General features: G+C 65.1%; 1 protein-coding gene across 2 annotated transcripts in view; it reads left to right on the top strand.

Moving 5' to 3' along the window:
• The first annotated feature begins 6,620 nt into the window (after positions 1 to 6,620).
• Positions 6,621 to 18,893, top strand: part of ZBTB46 (zinc finger and BTB domain containing 46) — a 33,493-nt gene continuing 21,220 nt past the window's right edge. For both annotated transcript variants that reach the window (XM_053671162.1, XM_053671163.1), the window contains exon 1: positions 6,621 to 6,820. The gene's annotated coding sequence lies outside the window, so the exon portion shown is untranslated. The remainder of the gene's footprint in view (positions 6,821 to 18,893) is intronic.

Below are 18,893 nucleotides of genomic sequence, written 5' to 3'. Positions count from 1 at the left end.
CACATTTGCAATTTGGCAGCAAAGACTCACGAGGCGCAGGGACTTGGGGACACCTTTAGAAACACGGCCAGGGGCAGCGGGAGGCCAGGCTGAGGCAAGGCCGAGCTCGCGGTTTACCAGGTGAGGCGGCAGGCACAGCGTGTTCCGGTGGCCCTGCCAGGCCAGCTCAAGCCTGCGAATCGGGACCGAAGACAAGCCACAACTCACTGACCCCCGACACCGGGCCTGGGGAGGAGGTTCTGTTGGATGATCATTTGGGCTTTGAAGGTTTTCCTTTTAAAAATAAACCTTTTATTTGGGGATAGCTTTAGAGAAAACTGTCCTGTTGCCAAGCCCAGAGTTCCCGGGTGCCGTTCTGGTGCCGCTTTCTGCCACGCCCTGTCCTGCATGCAGGCGGCAGGGCTGTCAACGGTGAGAGGCCCCTGCCGGCCCATCTCTCTGAGCCACGGAGCAGTGTAGTCGGAGGGCTCCAGTTTCTCCATCACGGCCCCTCGGCCCGAGACTCCCGGCAGCACACGGTAGTGCCGGCTCCAGGGACCCTCTGGACACACGAGCAGGACTCCGGCGAGCGGTGTGGGATGGAGCCCCCAGTTTGGGCTCATCTGATGCGATTTCTCATGAGTGCACAGGGCTTCCGCTGTGGCCAGGCGCCCTTCTCGTCACAAAGTGCCCGGGGTGCCTGGCCACCCTCCCCTCCCCATGACGCCCTGGTGATGCCCACCTTAGTACCTGCTCAAGAACCTGCCTGCTGGCTGGGCCCCGCCTTCCCGTCTCTTGGTCTCCTGCAGAGGAGCACCTGCTGGGCTCGGCAGGGTCCCCGCCCACATTCAGCGCTCCCCGGCGTGGTCACATCTGCCTCCTGGTTGTTTGCTCCAGCTCAGCCTTGTTGCCCACGGCGTCCCAGCTCTGTGTCTCCCCGTCAGCTCCCGCGTTCCTGCGTCCTGGCCCCAGGGTTGTGCCTGAACCCTTCCACCCGGCCACCGGCTCGCCCCGCATGTCCCTAGCACCGCCGGTCCGGCCCTTTCCCAGGTCTCTCTGCAGTCAGAAGTGCCCTCGTCAGTCCCTCGGCCGACTGCCGAGCCCTGGCTCCCACCCAGAGTTCAAGGGCTTCATCTTGCTCCTGCAGAGAGCATCCCAGGCTCTGGTAGGTTCCGAATGTCCCAGGAATGTTTCTGAGTGAGTGAGTGAAGAAATGAGGCTGAGACAGCAGGCCGGCCCTGTGCAGGGGTGCGGTCACCCTAAAGACCCTCCTTTGGTGGGGGCTTGGGGGGGAGAGTCCTGCACCTGCCAGGGCAGGACAGAGCCCTTCACCCTGGGATCTCAGGGCAGGGGGACACCTTCTGGCCCATTCTGGCCCCTAGCACAGGAGGTGGGCCAGGCCAGGCAAGTGGTCCCTGCTGCTCCTTGCGTGGGGATCCTTGCCTCCCAGGGCCACACCTGGTGGGGGCGCCGGTGACACACCCTCCCAGTCCCCCCCCCACGTCTGGGCCTGGCAACCCCTGGAGGGGACTCTGGGGATGTCGGTGTCCCTTTCACCTGCGGTGGCTATCACCACCATCGCCAGCGCCTGCAACGTGAGCCGGCCCCAGGGAGCCGTGGGGGCCTCCGGCAGGACAGAGGCCCTGGCCCCCTCGCCCCACTGCAGCGCTGACTGGCTGGCCCCCCTGCGCCTCCCAGTTTCCAGAACCCGCGAGATGGAATTACAGGCCCGGCCACACGGGCGGCAGGCAGCAGTGCCTCCTGGCTCGGCCAGGCGAAGGCCGACGCAATCGGGTGCCTGCTCAGTGGCCAGCAGAATCCAGGCTCTGAAGAGCCCACGTGGGAAAGGGTGGGGTCTGGGGCCACGGCAGGGACCGCAGGAGCGGGGACAGGGGGCAGGGGTGACCATGGGGGAAAGAAAGGCCTAGGGAGGAAGGGGGCAGCGAGACCAAGGCTGGGACCCACAGAGATGGCAGGGGTCAGAGAGAAGGGGATCATGGGCCCAGGGGGCCAGGGCGGCCTCGCACAGCTGAGATGTCAGGAGCCAGGCCCACGGGGGCGGAGGGACCCCTCCTGACCACGGCAAGGCCGAGGCTGCTGATCTTGCCGAGCTCTTCACAGACCCTCAGAGGACGGGCCCCAGCTCTCCCCACAGCCCCCTCGGCCTGCCCTGGCCAGGCGCTGGCCACAGAGCTACTCCTAGGCTGGCCTGGCCAGGCAGCTGGCACTGCCCTCTGCCTGCCCCCCGACTCCCGTGCTGTCCACCGCCCTCAGCCCCCAGCACCTTCCCCGGCTTTCTGCCCTGCCCCCTGACACCAGCCCCTCCCGGGCGGGCACACAGCGGGCGCAGGGCAGGTGTGGCCCAGCCTCTGCCTCGGAGGGGAGGTCTGGAATGCAGAGCCCCGGTGCCAGGGCCTGGGGGTGGTGGAAGGAGCCCGGGCTCAGGAAGGAAGGGGCTGGCAGTTGGCAGGGGCCTGCTGGAGGGACGGTTGGGGGTGAGCGTTTGGAATGGAGGCGGGTGACAGTTGGCGGTGGCAGCTGGAGCGGCAGTTGGGGCTTGGCAGGGGCGCGGGCCTGGAGGACAGCGGGGTTGGGCAGCCGTGGGGCTGGCAGGTAGCCCCTGGCCCGCAGCGGCTCCAGAGGGTGGTCTCTGGGAGGCCCGGCAGGAGGGGAGGGCCAGCTGGCAGCAGACCGGGCTTGGCCTCGGCAGGCGGCCTCCCCACCTCCGGGTGGGGCTCCGCAGCCGCCCAGGGACGCCTCCGGTCCCCCCGCAGGGCCCAGGATGACGTGCGGAGGGCGGCTCCTGCGGCGCAGCCCAGGCATCCTGGGCCCACCGACTGCTGCGCCTCCTCCCCACCGGCTTCAGCCTGCTCCGTCCCTGGGGACCTTCCAGCAAGGGCTTGGCGGGGGCAGGAACAGGTTCTGGGCACTTCCCGGGGAGGGGGCAGGAGTCCCAGGGCTGTTGCCATGGGGACGGCTGGAGAAGAAACAGGCAGGTTCCCAGACCAGTGACTGCATAGAAAACCCAGTGGGGGCGGATGGGGAACCGAGTGCCCTGAGGGGAGGTGGGGCTTGTGGCGAAGGTCCTGGGGGTGGGGTTTTGCCCAGGGGACACTGGGAAGGAACATATGGAGTAATATTTGATGTCCCTCTCACCACCTTCCCCAGAGTCCCTCCCAGGCTCTGCTTCACGGGCGGACATGGGGGGCTGGTCCTTGCTTTCTCCGTGGCATCGGAGCGCCCACATGGGGCAAGGGGCTGGGTCTCTGCCCAGCTCCTCTGCCCCCTGAAGCCACAGTGGGATTGGAGGGCAGGCAGGCGCTGGCCCAACACAGGGAGCCTGGGGCTGCGAGCGAGGGGCTGAGCCAGGGCCTCTGGGAGGCCTGCCGGTGGCCATGTGGTTCACTGACCCAGAATCCCCTTCGAAGGCCTGGGGTCTGTAGGTGGGGGGAGGGCTGCACGCTCTTGGGGGCTCCATCAGTAAGCGCTTCTGTGAGCCCGACCAGCTTTGCACCTTGGCCCCTGAGCTCCTAGCCCTGGCCTCTCCAGTCCCCAGACCCTCCCAGGCCTCAAGGGTTCCTCAGGCAGGCTCCAGACAGACTCACCCACGTGGCTGGGGGAGAACTTCCGGAACGACCACCACGCAGCCCTCAGCAGTGCCGAGCCCTGGCTGTCCGCCAGCCTTGCCCACCTGCTTAGCCGTGGTTTGTCAGGGCACCTGAGCCTCACCCCTGGACCCTTCCAGACACCCAGGTGTTGGCTCCGCTGGCCCTGGATTCCGGGTCCTCTGGTCAAAGAGCGCTGCTGAGACCAATCACACACCCTCGTCCCCCTCTGTTCCCAGAGCCACTTCCTGAGTGCAGCTGTCCTCGCTGAGAGCTCCCACCTGTGGACAGTAAGGGCCAGAAGCAGGTCCCTCCTGGGGTCTGGGCCAAGGCCTCAGGGCTGAGAGGCAGTGCATGTTGCCTTTAGCAGGGCTTGGGGCAGGTGCCCAGCAAGAAGGGAGACTTTGTGACCTAGCCTGGCATCTGCCCAATCCTAGGAGCAACTTAGCTGGTGACGAGCACTGATGAACATGGGGATTCTAGGGCAGGGCTGCCAGCATCACTCATCAGGACTGAGCTGGCTCTGGGGCACTCAGCAGCTGCTATCATTTCTTTTCTTTTTTAAAGGATAGAAGGTGTTATTCGCTCACAGAACAGTAACTATCTAGAGATAGGGTGGGTTGCAGGCGTAGCTTGATCAGGGCTCTCTGGAACTGTTCTAGGTTCTGCCTTTTTGGTGTGCCAGCTTCCTCCTCAGGCTGCTGGCCCTTCTGTTGGTTCTTGGAGCAGAAAAAAATGGGCATCTCCGTCTCCAGTCCTTGGCAAGCCTGCTGTGGGGGAGGAGGAGCCTTGATTCATGATCACACAGAATAGGGGAGTGAGGGGTGTTAGGTCGGAGTCGCTCAAGAAACTGGGCGGATGCAGCAGGCTGAGGAGAGCTGGATTTATTAGTGGGGACTAAGAGGAGCCAACCGAGGGAGGTTGGGACTCACTGGGTTGTTCCTACATCAGGATTGTTAAACCCCAAAACCTGCAGTTGGGGCGTCAGAGTCTGATTGGCTAGAGCAGGTTGCTGGGTGCAGGCTGCCTCCTATTGAGCTGGATAAGCCAACCCGAGACCCTGATCTTCCTGGGTGGGGTCTGCAGGCAGCTTCCCACGGGGCCACTTTCTCACCTGGTGGTTTTCATTCCTCCTGGGCCGGCCTGGATCTAACAAGGAGAGGAGTCCCCGGGGCCCCAGGGACTCACTCCAGAACTCAGCCAGGGTCTCTGCCAAGACCAGCAGCCCCCGGGCTGGTGGGGAGCAGGGGAGAGCTGGGTGTGCCCTGGAGACACAAAGGCTGGGTTCTCGAGGGCAGGCGGCAGAAGGGACACCGCATCCCAGGAAGGCTCTTCTCCCTGTGTACACATTCGTGCCTGTGTCCCTCTTAGAGGGTGTCTAAGGGTAACAGGTAGGTGTCAATGATCAAGTCCTCCTGGGGTTTGAGGGCCACAAATCACCTCCACCTCTCTGGCCCCCTTTCCTCCAAGCCAGCTGGTGTGCCCCAGGTACGCAGGTGGGGGAATTCCTGCAGAGAGACCCCTGTCGGTTCAAAGGGAGGAGGCAGGTGACCCTCCTGGAGGCCTAGAGGCAGCCGCTTTTCAAGTGGCTGTGCCAGACCCCCTCCCAAAGGCCTAGGATGCTTGGGCCTGTCGCTCAGTTCAGACAGTCCCCGGAGCAGGAGGGCCTGGAGGGCATGGCTCCGGGCGGCAGCTCCGGTCTGCAGAGCCATTTCCAGGCACCGCCAGCCAGCGGTGAGGGAGTGCCCTGGCCTCTCATCGCTGGCTGCCAGACCGACGTTCGCCCTTGTTCACTCAAGGAGAATTCCACCCCCACCCCCACCCGACCTGCCCTCTCCCTGCAGCCCAGTGAATGCCTCCTTACACATCCTGAGAAAGCATCCATAATGGCCCGCCGCCTCCCACCTCCCGAGGAATTCCGCGGCGCTGGGCCCGCAGGGAGGCAGGGCGCAGACGGCCCACGGCGCCTCCCCATTGGATGGCCTGGTCTTGCTCGACTCCCCTGCGCGGCTGGCCAGCCACAGGCTCACCTCCCTTCCCACCGCCGCGCCTGGGAGAGGAAGCGAGGTGGCCTTTGCCCCCGCATAGGCCAGCCAGGAATGCGGGGCCACGATTCGCATTATGCCGCCCGAGGGCTCGAGGATAGTGTTAGGGGCGGAGGGACGCACAGGGCCTATCCCGGGCAGCACGAGTCGTGATCGGTGGTCGCCTGCGGGAGGTGCGGGCCCGTAACCCCACCAGACAGACGAAGGGGCAGGAAGGACCACCGCGCGTGGCCGCCGCTGCTCCTAAGTTGGCCAAACCGAAGCCCCAGTGACATGACCTGTGACGTGGCCCGCTCCCCAACGTGCGGCACTCCCTGGGTGGGCCGAGGTCCCCCGAAGGCGCGGGCGTGCGGGCCCGACTACGTGAGGGCGCAGGGCCGCGGGAGCACTGTTTCCTTGCCTACGTCGCACAGCCCCGGGCCCGCAGAGCCGCCCGGGCGCGGGCGAAGTCTCGAAGTTTGAGAGACGCGCACCGCGCGACTGCGCGTCGGGGCGCGGGTGGCCCGGAGACCCGCGCGCCCCCGAGGAACTGGCGCGCGGGCAGGGCCGGGGTGCGCAGTCGGACAGAGGCTGGGGGCCCTCGCCCTGACCCGAGTCTCCCATCCCGGGGGGTCGCCGCTGTTCTGCCGTGCGGGAAGGGGCGCGGGTGCCCGGAGACCCCACGCCGTGCCGCCCCCGCCCCCCCGCCTGCCCGGGAGAGGGGGCTTCCCACAATGCCCAGCGAGCTCCAGCCCGCACTTCCGCTGTCCGGCCGCCCACAGGGGGGCCGGGGGAGGACGGACCCCCGCCGCGCCCCCTCCCGCTCCGCTGCGCGAAGCAGGGGGCAGAGCGAGAAGCGGGGCGCGCGGCCCGGCCGGCGGGGGCGGGGCCCGGGGCGGTGGCCGCGGCCGGGGCGCGGCGCCGGCCAATCAGCGGCGGCGGGCGCGCGCCGGGGGCGGGGTCGGGGTCCGCAGGCGGGGCGCGCGCGCGCGGGCGGCGGGGGCCGCGGGGGTTGGAGCGGGCGCGGGGGCGCGCGCCGGCCTGACGGACGGACGGACGCACAGACCGACGGACCGAGCAGCTGAGGCCAGCGCGCATCTCCGACCCGCCCGGACGCAGCGCTCGCCCGGCGGCGGCGGCGGCGGCGGCGATCACCGGCTCGGGTCCGGCGGCCGCAGCGCCCGCCCTCGCCCGCGCCCCATGGGGTCACAGGTAAGCAACGCCGGCTCATTGTCCGCGCGGCCGGCCGGCGCATCGCGGCTGGGCCGGGCGGGGGCCAGATCGTGGCCGCTCCGAGCCGGGGCCGCTCTCAGCCGGGGCGCGCCACCGCCGCCTGCCGCCCAGCGCCCGCCGCGCCCCACCCCGCGGGGGCGCCCTCCCAGCGGCGATCGGAGCGCCCGGGCCGCGGCTCCGGGGGCGCTGGTAGCTACCCCGGCCCGTCCCGGCCGGTCTCCGAGCTTGGGAGTCTCGGGGCGGAGCGGGCGGGGGCGGCAGGGGTCCCCACGGGGCTCCTCACGGAGGCGGCAGCGGCGGTGGGACTGCCCCGCGCCCCTGGACCCGGGCGCCTCCTGCCGCCGCCGCCGCGGTCCCTCCCCCGACACCTCCGAGAGGGGAATTTTCCAGCTGGTAATTTCTGCTGCGTCAACGCCCGGCCCCAGGAGACAGCCCGGGGGCGTCCTGGCGCCCCTCACCCGCGCCGCCCGGCGCGCCCCCCGCCCGCGTCTCCGAGCCGCACCCGGACCCGCCCGCGCCGAGTTTGCCAAGAGTCGGAACTGCGGGAGGTGGGTGCGGGCGGGTCCCCGCACTGTGCCCTGCCTCGGGGTCATTGTCTCCCCCTGAAGCCGGGCATTGGCCTCGTCTCCATTTTAATTACCGGCTGAATCTGGGTGCAGGAGCCTCGGGGCCGAGCGCCTAGAGGAGCTGGAGGGGACGAGGCGCGCGGAGCGGCAAGGGGCGCGCGGAGCGGACGAGGCGCGCGGAGAGATCGGGGTCCGTGGCGAGCGGCGTCTTTGTTTCTCTGTAAATAGACATGTCAGTTTCACGGGGTAGCGCGAGTCGGTGTGTGACAACTCAGTCCTGATGGCAAATGGGGAATTTTCTACGCCGGGAGGGGGGGCTCTGGCTCGTTGGGGTGCCCCCAGCCCGGCTAACAAATTCGTGCTGTGCAGGTTTAACGGACCATGCACAATAGGGCTGGACCAAGGCAAGGAGCCCGGGGAAGACACCGAACGGGCCAGACCGAGGAAATATAAACAAAAGAAAGTTTGACTGAGATTCTCAGAGAATTTCCTCCTGCTTTTTCTGCCAGAATCTCAGCGACGCATTTGTCCTGGATTACAGCGGCAAGATTGTTACCAGCATTGTTTAAGGAAATGCTAATTAGGCAACTCGTCTAGCGAAGGCTGGGCGCAGACACCTGTGCACTGAATACTCACGCGGTGTCATTGTATCGGTTGTAGAATGTTTCATGGTAGGTTTGTTATCAGAGGTAACTTCCCGTTTGGGGAACAAACTTGCGGACTCTCTCTCGCTAGCCCCTCTGCTGTGCCTAAGGTAAAATTTCCACTCTGCGAGAGTGGAAAATAGTTTGTTCATCAGAAGGAAATTTATGGGAGGCTTTTCCGCATGAATAATGAAGTAAACAATAGACTTTTTTCAAGCAGAGTTTTTGCCTGTGGGCGTATTTTCTGATCGTTTTAGGCACTTTGAACAGAAACTTTGGGACTCCTAGTTATTCCAGAAAGGATTAAGTGAGCGGGAGGCATTCTGCGGCAGAAGTTACAGAAGGCTGAAAGGGAACTTAAACACTGTGTCCCCTAAAAAAACAGTAATTATTTTCACATCCCTTACGGAAGGGAAGACAGGGAGGGGCTGTTGTGAGAGTTCCCTTTGGGGAAGGTGGCAGGTGCCCCACCAGGGCTGTTGAGAAACCCCGAGTCCAGCTGCTCCCAGATCCCAGCTTCAGGACAAGTCAGTGAAGTCTCCTTTCTGCATCCGGGTGGGAGGAGTTTGTTTTAGTTAGATGAGATCATTTCTGCTCAGGTTTAGCTGTTTTGTGTTTGCTGTGCTCAGACCTCAGCCCACGTCCCCTTTGCGGTGTCAGGACTGGCCGGCCGCTGGCTGCCTGCTGTGTCCTTGCTCTGTTACCCAGGTTCAGAATGACTCCTGGCCCCGGGACACACCATGCTCCTCGGTCACACATTCGCGCCGAGAGGCTGAGGCCAACACGGACCTGGAGGAAATACGGTGCGGCGGGACAGCCCGTTGTTGCTGGATGATGTATTATTTACAAACACGTTAAGCTGAATTAAATTTTAACAGAGTGCACTTTCCAACGCTGTCCTTCTGTGGGGTTTTTCAAATTAAGGGAAATTGGGCCACTCTGTCCCTGTGGTCTGTGTTTCTGGGACAGCGGAGCGGCAAGCACACCTCGCTCGAAACCAGAGGTCTGCGACCAGCCTTCAGGAGCCAGGAGACCCACTTAGTGCGCGGCGCGCAGAAAGTTCCAGGAGCCGGTGCTCGCTCCTCGCTTTGCAAGGCGCCTTGTGCTCACGTGCCCTCTGGGCTGCTGTCACAGCGACAGGAGTTGTAGAGACCATCGGTCCTCTGGTGCCCACGCCCAGTCCCTCAGCGGTCCCCCCTTCTGGGGGCTTGTGCTCCTGGCCACCCCATGGACTCAGAAAAACACAGGCTTTCTCCTCTCTCTGACTCGTCACACTTTACCCTGAAGTCGGCTGAGCGAGGACGGCAGAGCACCAAAGCCTCCCGGCGAACGTCCCCTCCCCGAAAACAGAAAGTCTTCTTGTCGCTCCCCGTTGCCTTCAGCGGCCTGGCTGCTGAGAATGAACGTGCGATGAAAAAGCTCTGTTCCAGCCACAGACTCTCGAGGCCTTTGAAACACCGTTGTCTGGTCCTCACCCTGGTTCTCCTGTCCCCTGGGCTTGCTGTGGCCCTGAGGTCTGAGGCCATGACAGCGTTGACGCCCCCCCCCCATCCTGGCTTGCAGGCTGTGTCCCTCAGGGCACGTCAGGCTGAGCACAGAGCAGGCCTGGGTGCTGCCCCCCGGGAGAGGAAGAGAGGGAGGCGGACCACTCGGGTTTGACCCCGGGGGTCTGATTTACACGGGGTTTTCCGTCAGCCCTGCTCCGTAACTTAATTCAGAGTTAAACATTACTAAGCATTTCTAAACATCGTTATTTGGGTTTAAGGAATGACTCACCTAGGTCTTTCAGAACAGAGTCGAGAACAGTGTTGGTGTGTTTTTCAACTGCAGGCAGAGAGCCGTTCTGTGCCGACAGGGGTGTGTTCTGAGCCAGGTCCGAGATGCCCCCGGGGTCTCACCCAGGACAGTCCTTTGGCCTTTTTGAGGACCTGCTGCGGAGCGGCCTTCAGGCCCGGCTGGGGACAGAGCTCCTGCAGAGGGGCTGCTGGTCTGCTGGGATGGGGGACGCAGGAACCACTGACGTGACCTGGTGTGGGTGACAACGGAGTGCCAGTGAGAAGGGCCCAGGAGCTCAGAGGGTGGAGGGAAAGGTGTCCATGCAGACGCCGCCCCTCCGGCCCAGCTCGGGACCCCCTGTCCGCCCTGGAGCGGGCTCTGTCCCGACTCTGCAGAGAGCTGTGGGCCCCGGAGAGGGTGGGGCTGGCCGTGGGGCAGCGAGAGGAGCCACCGCGGCTTCAAGCTCTACCCTCCAAAGCCCCGGGCCCGGCCCGTAGCGCTGCAGGCCGCGCCGCGTCCGTTTGGAAGCGCGGTCCTTTTCCTGGCCTTCCGGTGGGGGCGCCGGTCACCGCTCTCCCAGGTGGACCGGGCCTGCCATCCCCCCTCCATCTGCCCGTCCCTTTCACCAGGTGACGTCTCTGTCATTTCCACTTGCTCACAGAACTGAAGGGACCCGCCCAGGTGTGTCATGGTTGGTGTTCGAAGCGTCTTTATTCAGGTAAAATTTGGTCAGCATCGCCGCTTGCACAGGATGCAGGCTCTTTTCGTTTGTAAGGCATTTTTGTTCCCCTCTTCGCCTGGTCCCTCTCCTTCCACCTGATGGCGCCTGTCCTGTGGGAAGCAGGCCCTGGACGGAGCAGACGCCCCCGCGCTGGGGGACGGGGGGTCTCAGAACCCCGGCAGCCCTTCCTTCTTTGTGGAGCCCGAGGCAGGCGCCTGCAGCACGGGCTACCCACAGGGGTCTCCAGGGTCTCAAGTGCAATGAGCGCCCTCTGGGAGGGGCGGACACGCAGGCAGCACAGCCCATGTGGCTTTGGACGGCCACAGGAGGGCCCATGGTGAGCGCCCAGTGGCACAGATGCGCCCAGGCGTGGAGAGTAAGCGGTGACTGACTCCCAACCGGGCAGAAGAGCAGGCAGCCCCCGAACCCCACCTGCACCCAAGGGCTGGGCTGCCGCTGCTCCTCGGGCCGACTTCCGGAAACCAGCCTGAAGGAAGCGGCGACTCAGGGGCTGCACTGGGCTATAAAGATGTGCAGGCCTGGGCCTTGGTTTCTGGAGGGTGGGGCCCAGAAGCAGACGAGGGGCTTTCTAGAAACACACTCACGTGCTCCCCTGGTCGCCCGCCAGGCAGGGAGCGGCGTGTGAGGGGAGGGTGGTTTGTGCGGAGAGGGGAGCGAGGGCGCGGGGCGGAGCCCAACACAGCGCGCCAGACCCAGGAGGAGGCCTGTGTGGTCTGGGTGTCGGGACCACGGGGCAGCCCTGCAGACTCAGGAGGGGAGGTCGGCGCAGGAGGCTTGGGGTGAAGTGGTCAGAGGCTTGTCCTGCGAGGGGCTGGAGGCTCTGACTCTCGCTGGACTGTGGTCGCCGCCCGTCCCAGGTCGCCGTGTGCCGTGCTCCAGGACTGCCCTGGAGCCGCCAGTCTCTAATGAGGCCTGGTGGCGCCTGGGCTCCTCCCACCCCGTCTGCCCTGAAAGCCCACATTTCACAGTGTCCGCATCAGCCCTGTGCCAGGTGCCCCGGGCCCATGTCCTCACACTCGGAGCGGAGCGGTCCTCAGGCCCCGGGGACGCAGGGAGAGGGGCGTGCAGACCGGAGGGTCCCATCTGTCCGGGGAGCGGACGCGGGTGCACCTTGGGCACAGGGCACCCGAGGGCTGTCAGCCTCTCTGCCTCACCACCCGAGCCTCGCGATGCTCACCAAGTGTGTGACGTGTGTCTGGATGGGGGACACTGTGGCCCCGGGGACTGAGCCCTGTGCAGGGACCCAGGAGCCCCTCAGGCCCCCGTCTGGTTGGGCGTCTGTGCACAGAGGCAGCTCCCCGACTCTCATGAGGGGCCTGTCACACACCAGGTGAGCCCCCAAACCGGGACTCTGGGGTCATTCGAGTGACAGGCGCTCTCTCTCCTCGCTCCCTGCCCACTGCTCCGAGCCGCCTGCCTCAGACGTCTCCGGTCCCATCCCACTTCCTTCGCTTTTCTGGGACGTTCAGGGCGAGAACTCGGTGTGAAGTGGCAGGTGGAGTGGCCACTTCCCTGCACAGACCTTCTGAGATGAGAGAGGGTTGCGGACAGGAGTCCCTGCCGCTCCCGAGGGAGAGACCAGCTGCTCCGTCGGCGAGCGCGGGGCCACTGCGGGGTCTGGAGTTGGGGACGTCCCGCAGCATCACGCAGGCGCACAGCCTCGGGGCGACTGTGGCTGGCGTCTGTGCTTCCCTCGCGTTTTTGGCTTCCGAAGGTGCGCTCAGGAGGGCGGGGCGGGGGCCCTTGTCAAACCAGAGCTGAGGCAGTGCCCGGGGCTGAGGGAGGCTCCGTAAAGGCCTCTGTCCAGCACCGTGGGGCCTGTTTATCCTGGTGGCCACTTTTGCTTTCGTTTTCGGCTGTTCGGGAGTGACCTCGGGTGCCCGGGGCTTCTGTGAGGATGCGGCAGCCTCGCCGTCCCTGTCAACACAGAGGCACCACCTGGAGCGCCTCACTGCTTCGTTCGGGACAGAGACTTCTTCTGCAGCCTCCGCGGGCTCAGGGGAACTTCGCAGAAACCAGCAGCAGACATGCTGTCCCCGGGGGCAGTGACCTCGCGTCCGTGACAGCCCGCTGGCCCCAGGACCGAGCACCTGCAGTACTGGGGACGTTTTGGCGTCCCCATTTCCCCCCTTATTTCCTTGTTTGCACAACGGGACAAGGACCGGAGGGAAATGTGATTCGGTCCGACAGCCTCTTCTAAAGGCGGGCTGGCCACGACTCCCTGAATTTCGCCGGACAGCGCAGTCACATTTGGGGTGCTGGCGGGCGGCGTGTGATTTCATTTCTTTTCCCTTACTCGAGGACATGCATGTTAATCTGTAGAGATATGGGGAAGGAGAGAGGGGGAGGGACATCGATGGGAGACAGCAACCCAGGCACGTGCTGGGCGTGACCGGCAGTGGAACCCGGGACCCTGCGGTTCGCGGGGACAGCGCTCCAACCCACCGAGCTTCCCCGGCCAGGGCGAGAGACCCGGGTTTTAAATGTCCTTGCGTCTCCTCTGCTGGTCTGGCTTGCTGCTCAGCGTTGGTGCCTCTGCCTTGCTCTGCGTGGTGGGAACTCCGGACGGAGAAGCCCTGGGGCGAAGGGAGGCAGGAGCGCCCCGTCTTCGGCCCGGAGTGGCCCTGCTTCTTCGAGATAAGCAGTGTTCTCCTGGTGGAGATGAGCCAGCAGTGTTTCTGGGGCGCACGTGCATCGGGGGCGGGAGGGCACGTGGGGACGGTCGGACACCTCGCTGGGCCCCACGCCTGCTCCAGAGGAGGGTCGGGCGTCAGTCAGAGGCCTGTATGTTCCGGGGCCTCCTTTCCCTCCGAGATCACTGGACCCGGGGTCCCTGGGGGGAGCCCCAGCCCTGCTCCTGTCGGCCTACTGCCGCTCAGCACAGTCTGAGTCTGTTCCCACCTAGTGTTAAGAAGCGAGACTACCCCTGAAATCATGAGTTTGAAGTCCAGGTCTGATTTCTCTTGGTTCGCGCTACAAGCACCTGAGCGCCAGGTGCGGACTTCCCGGTGAGTCCACCAGAAGCTGTTTTCCCTGCAGCTGCGGCGTGCGGACCACCCCTTGGGGGTCCGGGGTACGGAGGGTACAGCCTTCCCCCTCGAGCTGCAGAGTCTCGAGGGCCTGAGCCCCACGCGTGCCGCCCGCTCAGGCACCTTCCCCTTCTCGGCCGCTGGGCGAGCACCGGCCTGCTGGCGCAGCAGCTGTGCCTGGAGCTGGGTCGGGTTCTGGGTTCCGGGTGTGAGCGGCTTCGGGGTGAAGGGGGGACTCTGGGTACTGCTCCGCTCGCCCCGCCACGTGGTTCTGAGTCGACAGGACCGGCGGCCTCACGCCCGGTCTCCCAGGGCCTTGCCTGTCCTCTGGATGGGGGACAGCTGGGGGAGTTTCCTGAGGCCACTGTGCACACCCACACACACCCCGCACACACACTCGGTGGCTTTAAACCGCGGAGATTTACTCCCTCACCCTACCCAGCCCAGGCAGAGCCGCACGGTCCTCAGAGGCTCAGGGTCAGGGCCCTTCCTGCCTCTTCTGGCCTGGGCATCGGCCGGCAGTCCCCGGCGCCCCTGGGCCTGTGGCCGCAGCACCTGTCTCTCCTGCCGAGTTCTCCTGGCCTCTCCCGGAGCCTCCTGGTTTCCCCTTCTTATAAGGATGCCGGTCATGTGGGATTAGGGTCCACTGGATATCTGTCTCTGCAGGGAAGGTGACAGAGCAGAGACAGATGACAGCCCTACGGTGGACAGGGGGGCAGCAGCTGGGTGGCCCAGGGCGTCCACAGGCGCGGTGGGGGCAGGGGGCCCTCCTCTGGACACCGGGGCCCGCCTGCCCCGCCAGGGCACACCAGGGCCTTTTCTGTCCCCTGAGCAGGCGGCAAGGCCTGTGTCCTCATTTCCAAACTTCCTGGAAGGGTCACAGGAAAGTGAAGCATCGCGGCTGTGGAAATGCCCCCTGGAAAACGTGGAGAACGTCCCTCCCGCTTTAGTAGCTTGGACACGTAGCCATTGAATTCTGATGTGAGCGGCGCTGAGCGCGAGGTGTCCTGTGACGGTCACTGCAGCCGTGGTCGCCGCCCAGGGGCTCCCGGGAGACACTTTCAGGGCGGCCGATGCCCTCAAGCAGCTTCCCTTTGGAAGCCCGTCCGGGGCCGGAGCTGCAGCAGCCTCTGTGCCTGGCAGACACGGAGGAGGAGACTCGGGAAGGAGAGGTCTGTGTTCTCTCCACGAGGGGACCCTGAGGGTCCTGGGACCCAGGAGGCCACCGGACATTTGCTGTCCTGTCAGGAGAGGTCCTGAGAGTCCAGCCCGGAGCCCCCAGGGTGTCCCTGCGCTCGCTGGTGCCCCCAGTAGGAGTGAAAGTTTGTATTTCCCGAGTTTCTGCGGAGCGCTCCCTCCGGGAGTGGACGCGGAGGTGGCCGTCCCGCAGGGCCGCCCTGCCCCACGCCAGCGTTCGGTGCCCGCGACGTCCCTCCTGGAGTTTCAGGAAGGAGACACGCGCTTTGGAGGGAAGCGGGGTTGCAGCCCCGTCCCCGGGGCACCTGTTCCCTGCTCTGATTTCTGCCCATTTTCCCCTGTAAATGCCTCAGCGTCAACGTGAAGGGCACCCAGTGCTGCGTCTGGGCCTCGTCGGGTCGACGGGCTGCAGTTTGGGATGCTGTCCCCCGCCCGGCCTCTGGGTGTGTCTCGCTTTTCCCTTCCTGAAGGGCGGCGCCGGCGGCCCCTGCGGACAAATGGGCATTTCCGGGTGTTTCCTTGGTGGAGCCGGAGATGCAGCCGGTCTGTGACCCACTGACCGGTGCCCCGAGTGCGGGGGGTGGGGGGGACGGGCGGTTTGCGGTTCCCTGGCACAGTCCCCACCCTCGTGGGGTTTTTAGGACTTGACATTAACCTTTGCCAGCTTCGGAATGCGGGTTCTCCTCCGAACTCTTCTCAGAATCCAGCACATTTCACTTGGTTGATGTTGTGACAGCCGGAGAGACCAGGGCTTCGCCCAGCACCTGGTCCAGACCTTCCGCCTGTCAGCAGCCTCGGCGGCTCCTTCCCTGTCGGGGCTCGGCGACGGGCCATGCTGGCGTCCAGGGCGCGCACCCCACGTCAGCCCGGCAAGCGTTCGCTGGACCGCAGGGCCCCACGACCCTGTCGTGGGCAGTTTGTGTCAGCGGCCCCTGGGCCTGGTGGGGGGCCCGGGCACGCGAGTCTCCCCCCACTCCCCCGGCTGCCTGGCTGGACCGGCGCCCGCGGGGCCCGTGTACTGCAGTGTGCTGTGGCCACCTGTCTGTGGGGCGTGGGGAAGCCCCTCGTGGGTCCTGGGGCCTCGGAGCAGTGGGTGGCCTGCCCTGGTGCGTCCCCTGAGTGTCCCCGAGTCTTGGCAGGTCCCTGGCTTTCCTCTGAATCATGGAGTTTCGTTTCTTAACGCTCCGTGGAGCCCAGCCCAGCCCTTTACTGAGGGGGCTTTCCCAGGGAGCGGTGCTGTCTCCATCACAGGACGGGGCAGCGGGGGACAGGTGCCCTCACCCCCGGGCCCTCCCCCGCATCCAGGCGGGACCTGAGCCTGGACCTCTACCGGAGAGGAAGTCCTGGGCCCTCCCCCGAGGGCCCTCTGGGCTGACTTCTCGTGGGTCCGGGTGGCCCCACACTGGAGCCCACCTCTAGCCTGGTCAGCCCCACCGTGGCCTCCCGTGTCCGCCCCACGTCCCTGCCTCAGGCCCGCAGCTGGCTGCCGGGGGTGCTGGGGCCCCGTGGGACACGGTCACCACCGAGCCTGTGTTGTTGAGGTCGACACGGGCCGAGGCCCGAGCGGTGGAGACAGGATCTGCCCGTGGAAGGTCTTGGCTCGGGCAGTTTCTGCCCCTGCCACCCCCCCCACCCGCCTGGTCCTTGTGCGGAAGTGACCGTCGGCACTGGAGACAGGTCACGCTGGTGGCCAAAGCTCCACTGGACCCTAGAGCAGTCGTGCGGCTCAGTTTGAACCAGACCTGGTGCCTGAGACGGCCGGGTTCCTGGCCTGTGCCGCAGGCAGCTGCTCGCCTGGACCGGGACCGGGTGTCTTGCTTTTGGGGGAGCCCCCCTTCAAGAACGAAGGGCTCATCACTGACTCCGGCAGATTGCCTGATGTGGACAGGGGTTGCCCAATGTAACAGCGGTGTCCCTGGCTCGGGGTCCTCTGAGTCGCCCTCACAGTTTTTCCGTGGCTGGAAAGGGCTTCCCCGAAATGCTGGAAGGACCAGGAAAGACTCGGTGCGGCTCGGCGGCACTGCCTTTGCTTCCTGTTCAGACTCTTTCCCCGTGCGGGCGGGGGCACGGGTGCGCGTTAGTGTTGCCGGTCACTCGAATCTCAGATTTCAGGCTCCTGGAAATGGCTTTTCTGCCTTGTTGAGCCTTTGAGCTTTCTAAGAAAATTTAAATTTTTTTCTAAGGTTGATATGTGAAAAGGACCACACGAATGTGTCACGTCACCCTTCTGGGAGCCGGGAGTCGAAATCAGGGTGGGGGGTCACGGGCCACCTCCCTCCCGCTGCCCCCGTCGCCCATGGTGCCCCCCCTTCTCTGCAGATGCTCGTCCCGCTTGGTTGCAACCTCATCTTCCTTTGGTTACATCAGCAGAGACCCTGTTTCCAAATAAGGTCACGTCCACAACAGGTATTGGGGCCGAGGCTTCAACGTGTCTTTTCTGGGGACGTGATTCAGCACACGGCAGCCAGTGACTCTGCGTCCCTCCCCTGCCATTGGCGTGGGCTGTGACCGGCCAGGACACCCCTCTCGTGGTGTCATGCCTCCAAACTGTCACATCCCCTGGTGGCTCAGAGCTGGGATATCGCCGGTCAGCGGCCGGGGGGTGGGAGGCACACGGCCTCACCAGCCACGGTCAAGGCCACATTCCAGGATCAGGAATTTGCTGCCTCTTCCCCCTTCTACCAGCATGTAATGTGGGGTGTTTAAAAAATAGCTCTTGAGTTTAAAATGTAGGATTTCAGTATCACAGTTTTAATGGAAAAAGGGGGGAAAAGGCCCTATAGTTTTGGTGACCCTGAGAGTGAGCCCTGAGCCTTTCAGCGGGAGAGGTGGGCCTGGCCCGTTCCCGGGCGCGGGGGAGGGGCGCCGGAGGCTTCCTGGGGGAGGCGGTGCCCCCGGGCTCCCCGGGGAACTTGGCCTTTGCGGATCTGCCCCGGGGGGTGAGAGCATCTGCGCCGCCAGCCTCCTGCGTCACCGGACGAGCCAACGGGAGGGTCACGCCCGTGATGACCGCGAGTGGCTCGGAGATGAGAGGTCTAAACCGGACCCCGTGTGCAGGGGGCGCCCCGGCACCAGGCGTAGTGGCGGCTTCTTCCCCTTTCTCGCTCTCAGCCCCGAAAACAAAGAAATTCCCCCAGACGACTTCCCGCGGGCGGAAGCAGCAAAACGGGAAGTTCTCGGGGCCGCACACCGGCCTCCCGGCCCTGCCGGGTCCTGTGCTGCCCGGGGCCCCAGCCGCTCTGCTGTGCCCTCGGCCTGAGCGGGGACGCCTGGGGTGCCGCCGGCGGCTGCTGGGGGGTCTCTGTGTCCCCTCGAAGCACTGGATTCTGGGCTCCCAGTCTCGGTGGCTGGGGCCCCAGCCGCCGGGAGGCCCGGCAGGTCCTCGACCCGCCCAGCACAAGCCGGTCGCAGGGTCTCTCGCTGGCCCTGCCCCGTCTCACCGTCAGCGGCCCCCCCCCCCCCCGTGTCTCCGCACCCCCCAGACACAGGCTCGTTCTGTGGCCGACGGGTTTTGCCCGGTGGCTCTCCTGGTCCAGGGACGCTGGGCTGGAGCGGAGAGGGTGGCGCCTCACAGGGGTCCGGGCCATTCGTGTGGCTTCTTTGGGATGTGTCTGCTCAAAACGTGGCCCACTTTCAAAAAAGAAACGTCACCTACATAACTGCAAGGCTGGTTTCCAGAGTGGGGGAGGGGCACCCGCCCCGACGCCTCTTCCTGGGGAGGCTGCGCTGTCCCTCGGCCCCCGGGGTCGGGCGCTCCATTGGCAGCGCTGAGTGTCTGCGGCCCCCACCTCAAAACACGTGGCCTCCGGGTTACGTCTGAAGGAGGGTTTCGGATGAGTCAGGCCTGCCCGACATGCAGACCCGGGGGTCGGAAGGTGAGGTGCAGTCTGGTGGGAGAGGGACGTTGTCACCTTGTGGGTCGTTCCTCATTCCTGTTCTTAAAAATTTATGGATTGATTCTTGGAGAGAGAGAGGAGAGAAACATCGGTTTGTCGTTCCACTTGTTGGTGACTCATCGGTTGCTTCCAGTATGTTCTCTGATCGGGAATCGAACCTGCAGCCCTGAGTACTGGGACGGTGCTCTAACAGAGCCGCCCC

This window comes from Artibeus jamaicensis, unplaced genomic scaffold, assembly GCF_021234435.1.
Source record: "Artibeus jamaicensis isolate MK-2021 breed Jamaican fruit bat unplaced genomic scaffold, CSHL_Jam_final contig_685, whole genome shotgun sequence".
Classification (NCBI taxonomy): Eukaryota; Metazoa; Chordata; class Mammalia; order Chiroptera; family Phyllostomidae; genus Artibeus; species Artibeus jamaicensis.
This window is presented reverse-complemented; position numbering and strand designations above follow the sequence as displayed.